The sequence below is a fragment of the Telopea speciosissima genome, chromosome 11 (assembly GCF_018873765.1).
Source record: "Telopea speciosissima isolate NSW1024214 ecotype Mountain lineage chromosome 11, Tspe_v1, whole genome shotgun sequence".
NCBI lineage: Eukaryota > Viridiplantae > Streptophyta > Magnoliopsida > Proteales > Proteaceae > Telopea > Telopea speciosissima.
Window position 1 is genome coordinate 23,055,277 of NC_057926.1, and position 20,081 is coordinate 23,075,357.

Genomic DNA, 20,081 nt, shown 5'->3' on the forward strand with positions numbered 1-20,081 from the left:
GTGAAACAAGAGTAGTCGTCTACAATTACAAATGTATACTTCTTACCTCCTAGGCTTGTGGTTTGGATAGGTCCAAAAAAATCAAGGTGAAGTAGTTGCAGAGGTCTTGATGTAGCAATAAAATTTATAGTCTGATGAGATACCTTTGTAAGTTTACTTCTTTGACATGCTCCACATGTGTGTTACTTATCAAAGTTCAGCTTAGGTAGGTTTCTCACCAAATTTTTAAAGGATAGGGATCTAATAGTTTTAGAATTAATGTGTCCCAACTTCCTATGCCATAAAATAGCATCATCAAATTTAGAAATAAGGCATGCATCAACAGAATTTATACTAAATATGCAAGGGTACACATTATTCTTCTTACAACCCTCAAGAATCACATTATCTTTTGAATCTTTGATCTCACATTTAGAGGCATGAAAATTTACATAACATCCAATGTTGCATACTTGACTTACACTAAGTAAATTGTACTTGAGGTTATCAACTAGACTAACGTTAGAAATCACTGTACTTCCAAACTTGATCGATCCATTTTCGATGATTATACCTTTGCTATTGTCTCCAAAGGATACCCATCCTCCTTTTTGCTTCTTGAGCTCGAAAAACAACTTTGGGTTGGAAGTCATATGTTTTGAGCAGCCACTGTCAATGTACCATTCCATGTTGCTCTACAAAATAAGAGATACTTAATAAAATTTTGGTCCCCATTGAGAGTTGGGTCCATAATTGTTAGTATCATACATTCCTCTTGGTTTCTAGACCATTTGATTACCATTTTTCTTTTGGTTCTCATACAAATTTGTGTATGATTGAGGTTTCTAAGGTCTTTGGCTTTGAGGTGCTTTATAGAGTCCTTGGTTCTTAGGTGGTCTTTATACTTTTGGTGGGGTTCTAGTTGAGCTTTGCCTATTAGGATAACTTCTCCTATTTTGACCATTATAGGGTCTTTTAGGATGAAAGAAGGATTGGTCCATGTGACGACATTCCCAAATGGTATGTCTTTTCTTATTGTAATTATTACAAACAACCACTTGAGGAATATTTGAGGTCTTCCTATTGAGATTGGTGTTCTTGGGTTAAGAACTTTTCTTTCTAATGTAGCATTCCTCAATAGAGTGTCCTCTCTTTTTGTAATAGTTGCAATACTTATTCTTCTTTACCTTCTTACTTGCTATTTTACTTGAACTTGCCTCTTTGGTTTGATTTGAACTCTTATTCACATCATAGCCTATCCCTTCTTTGTTGAAAGGTATTTTGGAGGCATTTCCAAGTAGAATATCAAGTGTTTTCTTACCATTTGTGAATGACTCTAGGGCTTTACATAATTTCTCCTTTTCTTCTTCTAAGTTGTTCACTTGAGAAGTTAGGAATGTGTTTTGGTCTTTATGAGTGTTGATCTCATTCAAGAGATTCTTTTTTGTGGTTGCTAGTTCCAAACTATTTTGATAAAGATCTTCAAAAGCCTCTTCTAGCTTTAAAAAACTCTTTATCTTTATGAGATGGAGAAGTGGGGGTTACCTCATTTTGAGATTCTTCGTCTTCAATAGCCATGAGTGCGAGATTGGTTTGTTCTTCTTCATCTTGAGATACTTCATCATCTTCTTCTTCATCGCTTGAATCAAGAGTGTGTTCGGCTTTGTAGGTCTTTTTGTACTTCTTCATTTTGGGACAATCTCCCCTAAAATGTCCTATTTTCCTACACTCATAACAAATGATATCTTTGGAAGAGGAGTCAGTGGCATCTTTTGAAAGAATCTTACCTTTCTGATCTTTTGAGAACCTCCTTTTGTTTAATGAGGTCTTGCCTTTATTCTTTATGAACCTTGAGAACTATTTGGTAAGATACGCAATTTTGTCCTCCGAAAGCTCTTCTTCATCGTCACTTATTTTATTAGTTTTGAAAGCCACAACTTTCTTCTTTGGTTCCTTAAGCTCATCTTCCTTGGTGTCCAGTTTAAGCTCCATTTCATGAGTTTGTAGAGATCCCAAAAGCTCATCTAGGCTTAGCTTGTCTATGTCTTTGGACTCTTTGATTGCCATAGTCTTGGGTCTCCATTCTTTTGAAAAGGATCTCAATATCTTTCGGACATTTTCTCTATTAGAATAGACTTTTCCTAAACCCTTCAGCTTGTTCACAATATTATTAAAACGAGTAAACATTGCATAGATATCTTCATCATTTTTCATTTTGAACAATTCATACTCATTTTCAAGCATATTGATTTTAGATTGTTTGATTTCAACCGTACCTTCATAGGTAACAACTAACTTGTCAAACATCTCCTCAACGGAGTCACACATGCAAGTTCTATTGTACTCCTTTTCTCCTGGAGCACATTAAATATAGCTTATAGCTACATAGTTGAGTTGCATCTTTCCTTTTTCAGCAGGGGTCCATTCTTCTTTGGACTTATCTATGGTATTTGGTCCATTTTTTATGACTTCCCATACATCGATATTGTGAGCACAAACAAAGTTCTTGAAGCTATTCTTTCAATAGGAAAATCCTTCACCTTCAAAGAAGGGTGGTCGGGTAATATTGTATCCTTCAATCTTATGATTGACAGAGGATCCCATGGTCTTTACTCTTAGTTGGATTGAGAACAATAACGATCTTGAGCTCCCGCTCTGATACCAAATGTAAATTCACCTAGAGGGGGGGTGAATAGGTGAAGCTAGTGGAAATAGTGCGGAAATAAAACAATTAATAAAACTTAACAAGTAAATTACAAAAGTAACACAATCGTTTATAGTGGTTCGGCCAATGTGACTGCACCACAGCGCACAATGATGCCCAACATAGCTGCACCACAGCACATAGGGCTGCACAACGTGGCTGTACTACAGCGCACGAGTCTGCCTACCATGGTTGCACCACAGCGCATAACGATGCTGAACATAGCTGCACCACAGCGCATAGGGTTGCACAACATGGTTGCACCATAGCGCACGAGTCTACCTAGCATGGCTGCACCAATGCGTACAACAATGCCCAACATAGCTGCACCACAGCGGATAGGGCTGCACAACGTGGTTGCACCACAGCGCACAAGTCTGCCTAACGTGGCCGCACCACAGCGCACAACGATGCTCAACATAGCTGCACCACAGCGCATAGGGCTGCACCATAGCGCACAAGTCTAACTAGCGTGGCTGCACCACAACTCACAACGATGCCCAACATAGCTGCACCACAGCACAGAAGGCCGCACAACTTGGCTGCACCACAGCGCACAAGGCTACCATGGGTGGCTACACTACTGTGTCAAAGGTGCACAACATGGGACCAACGTGCCTTCGGACGGTTTACTCAGGTGCCATGTCTTTATTGTGCACGCATGCTGCCCTCAGACATGCACCATGTGCAGCGCTTGGGTGCCCATGCGTGCCACCCAACCAAGGTAGCCACCCCCACCTCAAGGTAGCTGTTATGCTTTTTGCACTTTTCCAGAAGGAGACTTGACCCCCCCCCCCCCCCGGAAAAGTAATATTAGGCTATTTCTTGAGCTACAAACATCACATGGTTATGAAAATTGGTAGGAAATTAGAGAAAATCCAAAGGAACATTTTAAAAAACACAATTCATTAATTTATCATTTATATTTATTTTTTTATTAATTTTTTAGTATTAAAAAATTGAAAATTTCAAAAAATTGTGAAAAATCCATAATGTTGAATTTGTTCACAAAACCAATTTCAGCTAGCTTAGCTAAATGCATAGAATGTCTTGGCAAGAGATTGGATCACTTCAACTTTGTTTACTATATTTTTTTTAAAAGATCATAAAAAATTCATCGATAAGTCATATTGGTCTGTTTCTTGAGCTATAAACATCACATGGTTATGAAAATTGGTAGGAAATTAGAGAAAATTCAAAGGAACATTTAAAAAAAAATCATTAATTTATCATTTATATTTATTTTTTTATTAAATTCTTTGTATTAAAAAATTTAATAAATCGTGAAAAATCCATTTTGTTGAATTTTTTCACAAAACCCACTTCAGATGGCTTTAGATAAATGCATAGAATGTCTTGGCAAGCGATTGGATCACTTCAACTTCCTTTACTATTTTTTATACTTATTTATTGAAAAGATCATAAAAATTCATCGATACTAATAATGCTCCTTTTAAGCGCCTAAGTTTTACAAAAATACATACTGTGTCCATCAAGTAAATGATTACAAGCATTTTCCAAACCAATGGGATGTTTTGGACGAAGGGAATATAGGATCCCTATTACGTTGTGCGGTTATGGCCACGATGTGCAACGGCCAGCATGCACATGTGTGCATCATGAGTCAGCCATGCTGGGCAACCTTGTGTGGGGCAGTCGGCCATACTGGGCAACGATGTGAGAGGCAGTCAGCCATGCTGGGCAACGATGTGCGAGGCAGTAGGCCATGCTGAGCAGCCTTGTGCGGGGCAGTCAGCCATGCTGGGCAGCCTTGTGCGAGGTAATCAGCCATGCTGGGCAACGATGTGTGAGGCAGTGCAGCCATGCTGGGCAACGATGTACGAGGCAATAGGCCATGTTGGGGAACGATGTACTAGGCAGTAGGCCATGCTGGGCAACGATGTCGAGGCAATGGGCCATGCTGGGTAGCCTTGTGCGAGGCAGTCAGCCATGCTGGGCAATGATGTGCGAGGCACTGCAGCCATGCTGGGCAGCCTTGTGCGGGGCAGTCAGCCATGGTGGGCAACGATGTGAGAGGCAGTGCAGCCATGCTGGGCAGCCTTGTGCGTTGGTGTGCCTGTCATGCTGGGCAGCCTCGTGCAGCACCCATGGTCACCATACGTAGAGGCACACATGGCCACAGATAGTGGAGCAACCACAAGTAGGGCATTTCAGTTAATTTTGCACCACACTTGGTGGCACACGCGCTTGGTCTACAACTCTGTGGCACCACAGCTTGATCACAACCTGGGCACGTAGTCACTATACTATATGAGACATCGGTACAGCTTGGGGAATCCACCTGGGCACATCGCCACACAATAAGGCAGTTACTTACTGCAGCATGCATTTTTTTTTATCTTGGCTGCAACTGGGTGGTAGGCGCTTGGGGGCACATAGTGTCACGTCGTTTGTGTGTGTGTGCATGGCTAGTGCAGTAGCACAGCCTCAGGAAGGTATGGGTTAGAGTTGTAAAAAGGTTTGGGAGGGGAATGGGGAGGGACGAATCGATGTGACACGGGGATGAATCCTAGTGGATCGTGGCAGTAAGGCCACTCTGCCACTTACAATACCCCGTCGTGAATTTAAGTAGTCAGCAAAGGATTCTACCCATCGCCCGATAAGAATTAAGCTTTAAGTCGGCCCCACGCAACACGTCCATCGTGGGGGCTTGGTTGATGACATGTGTCTCTAAGAGTTGGGAGGCCCCTATTGTGTGTCGGTAAATGGGCGATGGGCGTATGCGCCATTTCTTTAGCCTAGATTCTGACTTAGAGGCATTCAATCATAATCTAACACACGATAACTTTACGCCATTGGCTTTTCAACCAAGCATGATGACCAAGTGTGTGAATCAACGGTCCTCTCGTACTAGGTTGAATTACCATCGCGACACTATCATCAGTAGGGTAAAACTAACCTGTCTCACAATGGTCTAAACCCAGCTCACGTTCCCTATTGGGGGGTGAACAATCCAACACTTGGCAAATTCTGCTTCGCAATGATAGGAAGAGCTGACATCGAAGGATCAAAATGCAACGTCGCTATGAATGCTTGGCTGCCATAAGCCAGTTATCCCTGTGGTAGCTTTTTTGACACTCTAGCTTCAAATTCCAAAGGTCTAAAGGATCGATAGGCAATGCTTTCACGGTTCGTATTTGTACTGAAAATCAGAATCAAAGGAGCTTTTACCTTTTTGTTCCACACGAGGTTTCTATTCTCGTTGAGCTCATCTTAGGACACCTGCATTATCTTTTAACAGATGTGCCGCCCCAGCCAAACTCCCCACTTGACAATGTCCTCTGCCCAAATTGACCTGCCGAGGCAGGCCTGAGGTCCAAAAGGAGGGCAGTAGCCCCGCCTCCGACTCACGAAGTAAAATAACGTTAAAAGTATTGGTATTTCACTATTGCCTGAAGGGTCCCACTTATCCTACACCTCTCAAGTCATTTCACAAAGTCGGACTAGAGTCAAGCTCAATAGGGTCTTCTTTCCCCGCTGATTCTGCCAAGCTCGTTCCCTTGGCTGTGGTTTTGCTGGATAGTAGACAATGACAGTCAAAATCTCGTTAATCCATTCATGCACATCACTAATTAGATGACGAGGCATTTGGCTACCTTAAGAGAGTCATAGTTACCCCCGCCATTTACCCGCGCTTGGTTGAATTTCTTCACTTTGACATTCAGAGCACTGGGCATAAATCACATTGCGTGAGCATTCGCAGGGACCAACACAATGCGTTGTTTTAATTAAAAAGTCAGATTCCCCTTGTCCATACCAGTTCTGAGTCGACTGTTCGATGCCCAGGGAAGGCCCACGAGGGGGCCGTTCCCAATTCATCCCCTGACTGGCACACGACGACCAGCTCTCACCACGGAAGCAGCTCAAGCAGTCCATCGATAGTAGACGGGTTCAGGACTGGGACCCCCATGCCCAGCCCTCATAGCCAATCCTTTTCCCGAGGTTACGGATCCATTTTGCCGACTTCCCTTGCCTACATTGTTCCATCTAATAAAGGCTGTTCACTTTGGAGACCTGATGCGGTTATGAGTACAATCGAGCGTGGTCGGTACTCGGTCCTTCGAATTTTTAAGGGCCGTCGGGGGCACATCAGACACCACGCCACGTGCGGTGCTCTTCCAGTCGTTGGACCATACCTCTGGCTGAGCGGTTTCCAGGGTGAGCAGGCTGTTAAAAAGAAAAGATAACTCTTCTTGAGGCCCCCGCTGACATCTCTGACCTTCCTAACATTGCCGTCAGTCACCACATCCCAATTCCAGAATTTTAACCCGATTCCCTTTCGGAGCATGCGTGCATACACGCTCTCTGATGGGCTTCCCCCGTCCCTTAGGATTGACTAACCGATGTGCAAGTGCCGTTCACATGGAACCTTTCCCCTCTTCGGCTTTCAAAGTTCTCATTTGAGTATTTGCTACTACCACCATGATCTACACCAACGGCCACCCCGCCAAGGTTCGCGCCCTATGTTTAACAGTGATTGCTGTGCCCTCCTACTCATCGGGGCCTGGCAGTTACCCCGACGGCCGGGTATAGGTTACGCACTTCAGCGCCAACCATTTTTGGGGCTAGTTGATTCGGCAGGTGAGTTGTTACACACCCCTTAGCGGATTTCGACTTCCATAACCACCATTCTGCTGTCTTAATCGACCAACACCCTTTGTGGGTTCTAGGTTAGCGCATAATCTGACACTGTAACCCAGCTTTTGATTTATCCTGTATCTCCAGTTTTGCTTGCCAAAAATGGCCCACTTGGAGCTCTCGATTCCGTGGCACAGCTCAATGAAGAAGCCGCACGGTCCTACCTATTTAAAGTTTGAGAATAGGTCGAGGGCATTGCGCCCCCGATGCCTCTAATCATTGGATTTACCTGATAGAACTCGCCCTCAGGCTCCAGCTATCCTAAGGGAAACTTCGGAGGGAACCAGCTACTAGATGGTTCAATTCGTCTTTCGCCCCTATACCCAAGTTAGACGAATAATTTGCACGTCAGTATCGCTGCGGGCCTCCACCAGAGTTTCCTCTGGCTTCACCCCGCTCAGGCATAGTCTACCATCTTTCGGGTCCCGATAGGTATGCTCTCACTCAAACCCTTCTCAGAAGATCAAGGTCGGTCGGCGGTGCAACCCACAGGGGGATCCCACCAATCAGCTTCCTTGCACCTTACGGGTATACTCGCCCGTTGACTCGCACACATGTCAAACTCCTTGGTCCGTGTTTCAAGACTGGTCGAATGGGGAGCCAGACAGGCCGATGCCCAGAGCATGCAGTTGCCAAGTGGCATGCCATGAAGGTGCATGCTGCCTACCACGATCGTGGCGACGACGTCTCCGTGGGCATAGTGCGATAACCCAGGCTTGGGGCGCCACCACAATCCGCATCAGTCCGCACCTCGAGTCGAGCAGTAAACCAGCAGCCCCCATTCGCATCCCTCCTAACAATTTCAAGCACTCTTTCTTTTCAAAGTCCTTTTCATCTTTCCCTCGCGGTACTTGATCGCTATCGGTCTCTCGCCCATATTTAGCCTTGGATGGAATTTACTGCCCGATTGGGGCTGCATTCCCAAACAACCCAACTCGTCGATAGCGCCTTGTGGTACAACAGGGTCCAGGCATGACAGGGTTCTCATGCCTTCCGGTGCCCCCTTCCAGGGGACTTGGGCCAGGTCCGCCACTGTGGATGCTTCTACATACTATAATTCAGACAACGAGGCCGTCCGATTCTCAAGCTGGGCTCTTCCCAGTTCGCTCGCCGTTACTAGGGGAATCCTCTTAAGTTTCTTCTCCTCCGCTTACTGATATGCTTAAACTCAGCAGGTAGCCCCGCCTGACCTAGGGTCGCGGTCGAAGCGTGTCACAAGACAATGCCTTTTCGGGGTTATTAGAACCCAACGTAGGTAGAACGTACATGACGTCTAGACTAAATGGCAAAGTGGCTTCAACCACCACTCATCGTGATGCTCTCCACATAGGGGGCTCTTTCCATTTGGGCCGACCATACACCACAGCGTACTCGACCACTACAAGGGCAACAGAGGGCGGGCGACGTGATGCGTGATGCCCAGGCAGGTGTGCCCTCAGCCTGATGGCCTAGGGCACAACTTGAGTTCAAAGTCTCGATGGTTCACGGGATTCTGCAATTCACACCAAGTATCGCATTTCGCTACGTTCTTCATCGATGCAAGAGTCAAGATATCCGTTGCCGAGAGTCATTCATGAGATTCGGATTCAAGACGACACACATCACACCAAAGGTACGATGGCACGCCCATTCTGTTATGAAGTCCTTAGCGCCGACCTCACCGATTGTTGTGTTTGGGTCAATGCCACGAATACCTACGGATCGACCTTACAAGAGGGTCAGGGAGGAGGGGGCTCACACCTCCCCCACACCCTTCCCCCTTGATCCTATGATGCAACATGTTCACGGGTCTATCTGCTAAGAAGGTATCGACAATGATCCTTTCATAGGTTCACCTACGAAAACCTTGTTACGACTTCTCCTTCTTCTAAATGATAAGGTTCAGTGGACTTCTCACGATGTCGTCGACTGTGAATCGCCCACGTTTCCATAATCCAAACACTTCACCAGACCATTCAATAGGTAGGAGCGATGGGCGGTGTGTACAAAGGGCAGGGACATAGTCAACACGAGCTGATGACTCGCGCTTACTAGGAATTCCTCGTTGAAGACCAACAATTGCAATGATCTATCCCCATCACGATGAAATTTTTAAAGATTACCCGGGCCTGTCGGCCAAGGCTATAGACTCGTTGAATACATCACTGTAGTGCGTGTGCGGCCCAGAACATCTAAGGGCATCATAGACCTATTATTGCCTTAAACTTTTGTGGCCTAAATGGCCATAGTCCCTCTAAGAAGCTGGCCGTGGAGGGTACCTCCACATAGCTAGTTAGCAGGCTGAGGTCTCGTTCGTTAACAGAATTAACCTGACAAATCGCTCCACCAACTAAGAACATCCATGCACCTCCACCCATAGAATCAAGAAAGAGCTCTCAGTTTGTCAATCCTTACTATGTTTGAACCTGGTAAGTTTCCCCGTGTTGAGTCAAATTAAGCCGCAGGCTTCACTCTTGGTGCTGCCCTTCTGTCAATTCCTTTAAGTTTCAGCCTTGCGACCATACTCCCCCCGGAACCCAAAAACTTTGATTTCTCAAAAGGTGTCGACGGAGTCCTAAAAGCAGCATCCGTCGATCCCTAGTCGGCATCGTTTATGGTTGAGACTAGGACAGTATCTGATTGTCTTTGAGCTCCCAACTTTCGTTCTTGATTAATGAAAACATCCTTGGCAAATGCTTTCGTAGTGGTTTGTCTTTCATAAATCCAAGAATTTCACCTCTGACTATGAAATACGAATGCCCCCGACTCTCCCTATTAATCATTACTCCAATACCGAAGGCCAACGCAATAGGACCGAAATCCTATGATGTTATCCCATGCTAATGTATATAGAGTGTAGGCTTGCTTTGAGTACTCGAATTTCTTCCAAGTAACAGTGTCGGAGGCACGACATGGCCAGTTAAGGCTAGGAGCGTATCGTCGACAGAAGGGACAAGAGGACTGGTACACACCATGAGGTGGACCGATCGGCCCATCCCAAAGTCCAACTATGAGCTTTTTAACTGCAACAACTTAAATATATGCTATTAGAGCTGGAATTACCTCGGCTACTAGCACTAGACTTGCCCTCCAATGGATCCTCATTAAGGGATTTAGATTGTACTCATTCCAATTACCACACTCGAAGAGCCTGGTATTGTTATTTATTGTCACTACCTCCCCGTGTCAGGATTGGGTAATTTACGCGCCTGCTGCCTTCCTTGGATGTAGTAGCCGTTTCTCAGGGTCCCTCTCCGAAATTGAACCCTAATTCTCCGTCACCCGTCTCCACCATAGAAGGCCACTATCTAACCATCGAAAGTTGATGGGGTAAAAATTTGAATGATGCATCGCCGGCATAAAGGCCATGCGATCCATCGAGTTATCATGAATCATCAGAGCAATAGGCCAAGCCCGCATCGACCTTTTATCTAATAAATACATCCCTTCGAAAAGTCGGGGTTCAGTGCACGTATTAGCTCTAGAATTACTACGGGTATCCAAGTAGCAAATACTATCAAACAAACTTACACATGCATGGCTTAATCTTTGAGACATGCATATGACTAGTGGCACGATCAACCAGGTAGCTTCCTTCTTGATGCCAATTTCGCATGAAGAACATCCCCCAATTGCATTGGATGATGTCAATCAAGACGGACAAGACAGTCTATCATTTCTTGTGCAACGAATCGCAACCAAAGGATACAAGAGAACTCACGTCCACTTGGCCATCAAATGTCCCACATCCTAGAGAACACACAATGCACATTCACCATAACCTCGAAAGGCATGGTAGCACATGTGTCGCATTCAAAGCCACCTCACACCACCACAACGGCAGGCAAGAGACAGAATGAGAATCAAGGGGCCGATTTCTTTCCATCCGACTAGGTAAGCAACATAGGAACCTTGTCATGCTGACCAAAGGCACTAACAACCCAAATCACAATCCACAAAGGTTTCTGTGCCTAGTGGTTCAATAGATAAGCAAAGAACCCACTATCACAAGAAAACCCAAAGCCACTCACGTGCATCACGTCTACAAATAAAAAATGGCACCACCCAACCAACTTTTAGAAGGAATGAGTAAGACCACTACTTGAAGGCCCCGCTTAACATGAAAGATTGAATTCAATTTCCCACAATGAGCAATAATCTAACAAGAGGAAACACATCATATGCATGGTGTTTTGAAAAACATGCAACATCGTCTGTGGTGCGATTTGACAAAACCCCATCAAAAGTTGGCCCATGTGAGGCACCGCTTCTAGCACGAGCCTGGACATAAATAGGTCCACCGATGCCCCCACCTAGGCCATTACCTCACCCTGGGCCGACAATCAACCAAGGTGCCGTAAAACCGCACTGGATAGCAACACATCGCGGTGTTTTGAAAAACATACTACATCGTCTGTGGTACGAATTGACAAAGCCCCGTCAAAAGTCGGCCCACGTGAGGCACCGCTTGTGGCACGAGCCAGGGACACCATAGGTCCACTGATGCCCCCACCTAGACCAATACCTCATCCTAGGCTGACAATCAACCAAGGCTCCGTAAAACCCCACTAGATAGCAATACTTCGTTATGCATGGTGTTTTGAAAAACATGCAACATCTTCCGTGGTGCGATTTGACAAAACCCTGTCAAAAGTCGGCCCATATGAGGCACTGCTTACGGCACGAGCCAGGGACACAATAGGTCCACCGATGCCCCCACCTAGGCCATTACCTCACCCTGGGCCAACAATCAACCAAGGTATCGCAAAACCCCACTAGATAGGAACACATCGTTATGCATGGTGTTTTAAAAAACATGCTACATCGTCTGTGGTGCGATTAGTCAAAACCCCGTCAAAAGTTGGCCCACGTGAGGCACCGCTTGCAACACGAGCCAGGGACACAATTGGTCCACCGATGCCCCCACCTAAGCCATTACCTCACCCTTGGCCGACAATCAACCAAGGCACCGTAAAACCCCACCGGATAGCAACACTTCGATATGCATGGTGTTTTGAAAAACATGCAACAACATCCGTGGTGCGATTTGACAAAACCCCATCAAAAGTCGGCCCACATGAGGCACCGCTTGCGGCACGAGCCAGGGACATAAATAGGTCCAACGATGCCCACACCTAGGCCATTACCTCACCTTGGGCCGACAATCAACCAAGGTAGTGACAAATCACTCAGGAGATGAACATTGGGAGAGGGGGGGGAAGGAACCACGGGGAGGTGGGGGGGAGGGGACCACCGGGGGGGAAGCGACCACCATATGCATGCGCAAGGCTGCCCCTCTTGTCCACACCACAGTGCACAAGGTTGCCTAGCGTGGCTGTACCACAGCACACAAGTCTGCCCAGCGTGGCTGCACCACAGCACATAACGATGCCCAATATAGCTGCACCATAGCGCATAGGGCTGCACAACGTGGTTGCACCACAGCGCATAAGGTTGCCTAGCGGGCTGCACCATAGCCCACAAGTCTGCCTAGCGTGGCTGCACCACAGCGCACAAGTCTGCCTAGCGTGGCTGCATGACAGTGCAAAACGATGCCTAACATTGCAACACCACAGTGCATAGGGCTGCACCACAGCGCACAAGTCTGCCTAGCATGGCTGCACCACAACGCACAACGATGCCCAACATAGCTGCACCACAGCACAAAGGACTGCACAACGTGGCTGCACCACAACGCATGAGTCTGCCTAGCATGGCTGCACTAGAGCAGCACATAGGGCTGCACAACGTGGCTGCACCACAGTGCACGAGTCTGCCTAGCGTGGCTGCCACAGCGCACAATGATGCCCAACATAGCTGCACCACAGCGCATAGGGCTGCACAACATGGCTGCACCACAGTGCATGAGTCTACCTAGCGTGGCTGCACCACATTGCACAACGATGCCCAACATAGCTGCACCACATCACATAGGGCTGTACAATGTGGCTGCACCACAGTGCACAAGTCTCCCTAACGTGGCTGCACCACAGCGCACAACGATGCCCAACATAGCTGTGCCACAGCGCATAGGGCTGCACCATAGCGCATAAGTCTAACTAGCGTGGCTGCACCATAGCGCACAACGATACCCAACATAGTTGCACCACAGCACATATGGCCGCACAATGTGGGTGAACCACAGCGCATAAGGCTGCCATGGGTGGCTACACTACCGCGCCAAAGGTGCACAACATGGGACCAACGTGCCTTCAGACGGTTTTCTCATGTGCCATGGATTTATTGTGCACGCACGCTGCCCTCACGCATGCACCATGTTTAGCGCTTGGGTGCCCATGCTTGCAACCCAACCAAGGTAGTTACCCCCCTCTCAAGGTAGCTCTTAATGTTTTTGTACTTTTCCAGAAGGAGACATGCCCCCCCTCGGAAAAGTCATACTGGGCTATTTCTTGAGCTACAAACATCACATGGTTATGAAAATTGGTAGGAAATTAGAGAAAATTCAAAGGAACATTTCAAAAAAATTTCATTAATTTATCATTTATATTTATTTTTTTATTAATTTTTTAGTATTAAAAAATTCAATATTTCAGAAAATCATGAAAAATCCATTATGTTGATTGTTTTCACAAAACCAATTTCAAAAGGCTTAGCTAAATGCCTCGAATGTCTTGGCAAGAGATTGGATCACTTTAACTTTGTTTACTATTTTTTATAATTATTTTTTTTAAAAGATCATAAAAAATTCATCGATAAGTCATATTGGTCTATTTCTTGAGCTACAAACATCACATGGTTATGAAAATTGGTAGGAAATTAGAGAAAATTCAAAGGAACATTTGAAAAAAATAAATCCTTAATTTATCATATATATTTATTTTTTTTATTAAATTCTTTGTATTAAAATTTTTTAAAAATCGTGCAAAATCCATTTTGCTGAATTTTTTCACAAAACCAACTTCAGATGGCTTAGATAAATGCATAGAATGTCTTGGCAAGAGATTGGATCACTTCAACTTCGTTTACTATTTTTTATACTTATTTATTGAAAAGATCATAAAAAATTCATCGATACTAATAATGCTCCTTTTAAGTGCCTAAATTTTACAAAAATAAATACTCTGTCCATTAAGTAAATGATCACAAGCATTTTCCAAACCGATGGGATGCTTTGCACGAAGGGAATATAGGATCCCTATTACGTTGTGCGGTCATGGCCACGATGTGCAACGGCCAGCGCAAACTTGTGTGCATCATGGGTCAGCCATGCTGGGCAGCCTTGTGCGGGGCAGTCAGCCATGCTGGGCAACGATGTGTGAGGCAGTACAGGCACGCTGGGCAGCCTTGTGCGAGGCAGTCAACCATGCTGGGCAACGATGTGCAAGGCAGTGGGCCATGCTTGGCAGCCTTATGCGAGGTAGTCAACCATGCTGGGCAACGATGTGCGAGGTAGTGAGTGCAGCCATACTGGGCATGCTCGTGCAGCACCCATGGTCACCACACGTAGAGGCACACATGGCCATAGGTAGGAACACAGTAGTAGGGCACCACAGCTTGGGCATTTAGTTTTTGCACCACACTTGGGGCCACAAGTGTGCATCATGAGCCAGCCCAAAGGCTCAAGAAAGGCATGGGTGGGCAGTAACATAACCTTATTTACATATGAAGCATTACAAATTGTGTGGCTGCAGTGCCAACCATGCTGAGCCAGTGCAGCCATGCTGGGCAGCCATGTGTGCGGCGTACCTGCCATGCTGGGCAGCCACATAAGAGGTTGTGCAGCCATGCTGGGCATGCCATGTGCGCGGCATGCCTGCCATGTGCGCGGCGTGCCTGCCATGCTGGACAATGATGTGCGAAGCAGTGCAGAATGTGCGTGGCAGTGCCATGCCGGGCGGCCTTGCACACGTGCAGCTGGTCACACCCATGCCTGCCTGCTTGTGCCAACCAGCAGCCTTGCACGAGGCAGCCAACCATGCTAGGCAGCCTTGTGCAAGGCGGTGCAGCCATGCTGAGCAGCCTTGTGCGAGGGAGTCAGCCATGCTAGGCAATGATGTGCGAGGCAGTGGGCCATGCTGGGCAACCTTGTGCGGGGTAGTCAGCCATGCTGGGCAACGATGTATGAAGCAGTGCAGCCATGATGCGCAGCCTTGTGCGAGGCAGTCAGCCATGCTCGGCAACATTGTACGAGGCAGTGGGCCATACTGGGCAGCCTTGTGTGAGGCAATCAGCCATGCTGGGCAACGATGAGCGAGGTAGTGCGATCATGTGCGCAGCCTTGTGCGAGGCAGTGGGCCATCTTGGGCATCCTTGTGCGAGCGATCACCATCTTGGGCAACGATGTGCGGCGGCAGAGGCCATGGCTTTGGTAGCCTTGTGCAGGCGAGCATGTCATACGTGAGGCAACCTTATGCGAGGCGATGCCATCTGTGCGAGCAACGATGTGTGGCGATCTTGCCATCTTTGGCAGCCTTGTGTGAGGCGATCAACCATCTTTGCAACGATGTGCGAGGCAATGGGCCATGCTGGGCAACCTTGTGCTAGGTAGTCAGCCATGCTGGGCAACGATGTACGAGGTAGTGCAACCATGCTAGGCAACGATGTGCGAGGCAGTAGGGCATGCTGGGTAGCCTTGTGCGGGGCAGTCAACCATGCTAGTCAGCCTTATGTGTCTGTGCAGCCAGGCTAGGAAACGATGTGCGAGTTAGTGGGCCATGCTGGGGAGCCTTGTGTGGGGCAGTCAGCCATGCTGTGCAATGATGTGTGAGGCAATGCAGCCATGCTGGGCAACGATGTGCGAGGCAGTGGGCCATGCTGGGTAGCTTGTGTGAGGCAGTCAGCCATGTTGGGAAATGATGTGCGAGGCAGTGCAGCCTTATTGGGCAGGCTTTTGTGAGGCAGTCAGCCATGTTGGGCAACGATGTACGAGATAGTGCAGTCATGCTGGGCAGCCTTGTGTGAGGCAGTGCAGCCAGGATGGGCAGTCTTGTACGAGGCAGTCAGCCATGCTAGGCAACGATGTGCGAGGCAGTGCGACCATGCTAAGTAGCCTTGTACGTCGACGTGCCTGCCATGCTGGGCAGCCTCGTGCAGCACCCATGGTCACCACATGTAGAGGCGCACATGGCCACAGATAGGAACACAGTAGTAGGGCACCACCGCTTGGGCATTTAATTTTTACACCAGACTTGGGGCCACATTTATGCATCATGAGCCAGCCCAAAGGCTCAAGAAAGGCATGGGTGGGCAGTAACATAACCTCATTTGTATATGAAGCGTTGTAAATTAATTGGCTGCAGTGCCAACCATGCTGGGCAGCCATGTGTGCGGCGTACCTGCCATGCTGGGCAGCCATATGCAAAGCAGTGCAGCTATTCTTGGCATGCCATTTGCGCGGTGTGCTTGCCATGCTGGGCAATGATGTGGGCTGCAGTGCAAAATGTGCCTGGTGGTGCGATGCTGGGCAGCCTTGCACGCACGCGGCTGGTCACACCCATGCCTGCAAGCCTGTGCGAGCCAACAGCCTTGCTCGCTAGTGTAAGCCATGTTGGACAGCCTTGTACGAGGCAGCCAGCTATGCTAGGTAGCCTTGTGTGAGGCATTGCAGCCATGCTGGGCATCCTTGTGCGAGGGAGTCAGCCATGCTGGGCAACGATGTGCGAGGCGGTGGACCATGCTGGCCAGCCTTGTGCGGGGCAGTCAGCCATACTAGGCAAAGATGTGCGAGGTAGTACAGCCATGTTGGGTAGCCATGTACTAGGCAGTGGGCCATTCTGGGCAGCCTTGTGCGGGGCAGTCAGCCATGCTGGGCAACAATGTGCGAGGCAGTGCAGCCATATTGGTCAACCTTGTGCGAGGCAGTCAGCCATGCTAGGCAGCCTTATGCGAGGCACTCAGCCATGCTGGCTATGATGTGCGAGGTAGTGCAGCCATGCTGGCAGCCTTATGCAAGGTAGTGGGCCATGCTAGGCAACCTTGTGCGAGGCAGTCATCCATGCTGGGCTACGATGTGCGAGGCAGTAGGCCATACTGAGCAGCCTTGTGCGGGGCAGTCAGCCATGCTGGGCAATGATGTGCTAGGCAGTGGGCCATGTTGGGTAGCCTTGTGCGAGGTAGTCAGCCATGCTGGGCAACGATGTGTGAGGCAGTGCAGCCAAGCTGGGCAATGATGTGTGAGGCAGTACGCCATACTGGGTAGCCTTGTACGGGGTAGTCAGCCATGCTAGGCAACCTTATGCTAGGCAGTGCAGCCATGCTGGGCAACGATGTGCGAGGCAGTGGACCATGCTGGGCAGCCTTGTGCGGGGCAGTCAACCATGCTGGGCAACGATGTGGGAGGCAATGCAGCCATGCTGGGCAGCCTTGCATGCGCGCTGCTGGTCACACCCATGCCTACAAGCCTATGCCAGCCAACAGCCTTGTGCGCTAGTGTAAGCCATACTGGACAACCTTGTACGAGGCAGCCAAACATGCTAGGTAGCCTTGTGTGAGGCAGTGCAGCCATGTTGGGCATCCTTGTGCGAGGGAGTCAGCCTTGCTGGGCAATGATGTACGAGGCAGTGGACCATGCTGGGCAGCCTTGTGCGGGGCAGTCAGCCATGCTAGGCAACGATGTGTGAGGTAGTGGAGCCATGCTGGGTAGCCTTGTACGGGGTAGTCAGCCATGCTAGGCAACGATGTGCGAGGTAGTGCAGCCATGCTGGGCAGCCGTGTGAGAGGCAGTGGCCATGATGGGCAACGATGTGCGAGGCAGTGGGCCATGCTGGGTAGCCTTGTGCGAGGCAGTCGGCCATGCTGGGTAACGATGTGTGAGGCAGTGCAGCCATGCTGGGCAGCCTTGTGGGAGGCAGTCAGCCATACTGGGCAACCATATGTGAGGCAGTGGGCCATGCGGAGCAGCCTTGTGCGAGGCAGTCAGCCATGCTGGGCAACAATGTGCGAGGCAGTGTAGCCATGCTGGCAAGCTTGTGCGAGGCAGTGGGCCATGCTGGGCAGCCTTATGCTAGGCAGTCAGCCATGCTGGGCTACGATGTGCGAGGCAGCAGGCCATACTGGGCAGCCTTGTGCGGGGCAGTCAGCTATGCTAAGCACCCTTGTACGAGGCAGTCAGCCATACTGGGCAATAATGTGCTAGGCAGTGGGCCATGTTGGGCAGCCTTGTACGAGGTAGTCAGCCATGTTGGGCAATGATGTGCGAGGCAGTGCGGCCAAGCTGGGCAACGAGGTGTGAGGTAGTAGGCCATACTGGGTAACCTTATATGGGGCGATCAACCATGCTAGGCAACCTTATGCGAGGCAGTGCAGCCATGATGGGCAACGATGTGCGAGGTAGTAGGCCATGCTGGGCAGCCTTGTGCGGGGCAGTCAACCATACTGGGCAACGATGTGGGTGGTAATTTAGCCATGCTGGACAGCCTTGTGCGAGGCAGTCAGCCATACTGGGCAATGATGTGCGAGGCAGTGGGCTATGCTGGGCAGCCTTGTGTGAGGCAGTCAGCCATGCTAGGCAACGATGTGTGAGGCCGTGCAGTCGTGCTGGGCAATGATGTGCGAGGCAGTAGGCCATGTTGGGCAATGATGTGCGAGGTAGTAGGCCATTCTAGGCAATGATGTGGGAGTCAATAGGCCATGCTAAGCAGCCTTGTGCGAGGCAGTTAGCCATGATGGGCAATGATGTGCGAGGTAGTGTGGCCATGCTGGCAGACTTGTGTGAGGCAGTGGGCCATGCTGGGCTGCCTTATGCGAGGTAGTCAGCCATGCTGGGCTACAATGTGCGAAGCAGTAGGCCATACTGGGCAGCCTTGTGCGGGGCAATCAGCTATGCTGGGCAGCCTTATACGAGGTAGTCAGCCATGCTGGGCAATGATGTGCGAGGCAATGGGCCATGTTGGGCAGCCTTGTGCGAGGCAGTCAGCCATGCTGGGCAACGATGTGCGAGGTAGTGCAGCCAAGCTGGGCAACGATGTGTGAGGCAGTAGGCCATACTGGGTAGCCTTGTACGGGGTACTCAGCCATGCTAGGCAACCTTATGCGAGGTAGTGCAGCCATACTAGGCAATGATGTGCGAGGCAGTGGGCCATACTGGGCAGCCTTGTATGGGGCAATCAACCATGCTGAGCAACGATGTGGGAGGCAATGCAGCCATGCTTGGGTAGCCTTGTGCAAGGTAATCAGCCATGGCAGCGATGGCGAGGTAGTGGGCCATGGGCAACGCTTTGTGCACTCGGCATGGTGGAAAGATGTGCAGTAGTGAAGCGGCGCGTGTCAGGGTGGGCCATCTTGGTAGCTTTGTGCGAGGCGAGTCAGCCATTTTGGGCAATGATGTGCGAGGCAAGAGGCCATGCTGAGTAGCCTTGTGCGAGGCAGTCAGCCATGCTGGGCAGCCTTGTGCGAAGCAATCAGCCATACTGGGCAACGATGTGTGAGGTAGTGCAGCCATGCTGGGCAACGATGTGCGAGATAGTAGGCCATATTGGGCAACGATGTGCGAGGTAACAGGCCATGCTGGGCAACGATGTGCCAGATAGTAGGCCATATTAGGCAACGATGTGCGAGGCAATAGGCCATGCTGGGCAACGATGTGGGAGCCAATGCCAATGGGCCATGCTAAGCAGCCTTGTGCGAGGTAGTCAGCCATGCTAGGCAATGATGTGCGAGGTAGTGCAGCCATATTGGGTAACGATGTGCGAGGCAGTAGGCCATGCTGGGTAGCCTTGTGCGGGGCAGTCAGCCATGCTGGGTAGCCTTGTGCGAGGCAATGCAGCCATGCTGAGCAACGATGTGCGAGGTAGTGCACCCT

General features: G+C 49.0%; 2 non-coding genes across 2 annotated transcripts; both read right to left on the minus strand.

Annotated features, from left to right (window-relative positions):
• Positions 1-5,185: 5,185 nt before the first annotated feature.
• LOC122646926 lies at positions 5,186-8,541 on the minus strand. Its single transcript, XR_006330728.1, has one exon. It is a non-coding gene; the product is annotated as a 28S ribosomal RNA (ribosomal RNA).
• A 214-nt stretch (positions 8,542-8,755) lies between these two features.
• LOC122646912 lies at positions 8,756-8,911 on the minus strand. Its single transcript, XR_006330716.1, has one exon. It is a non-coding gene; the product is annotated as a 5.8S ribosomal RNA (ribosomal RNA).
• Positions 8,912-20,081: the final 11,170 nt, after the last annotated feature.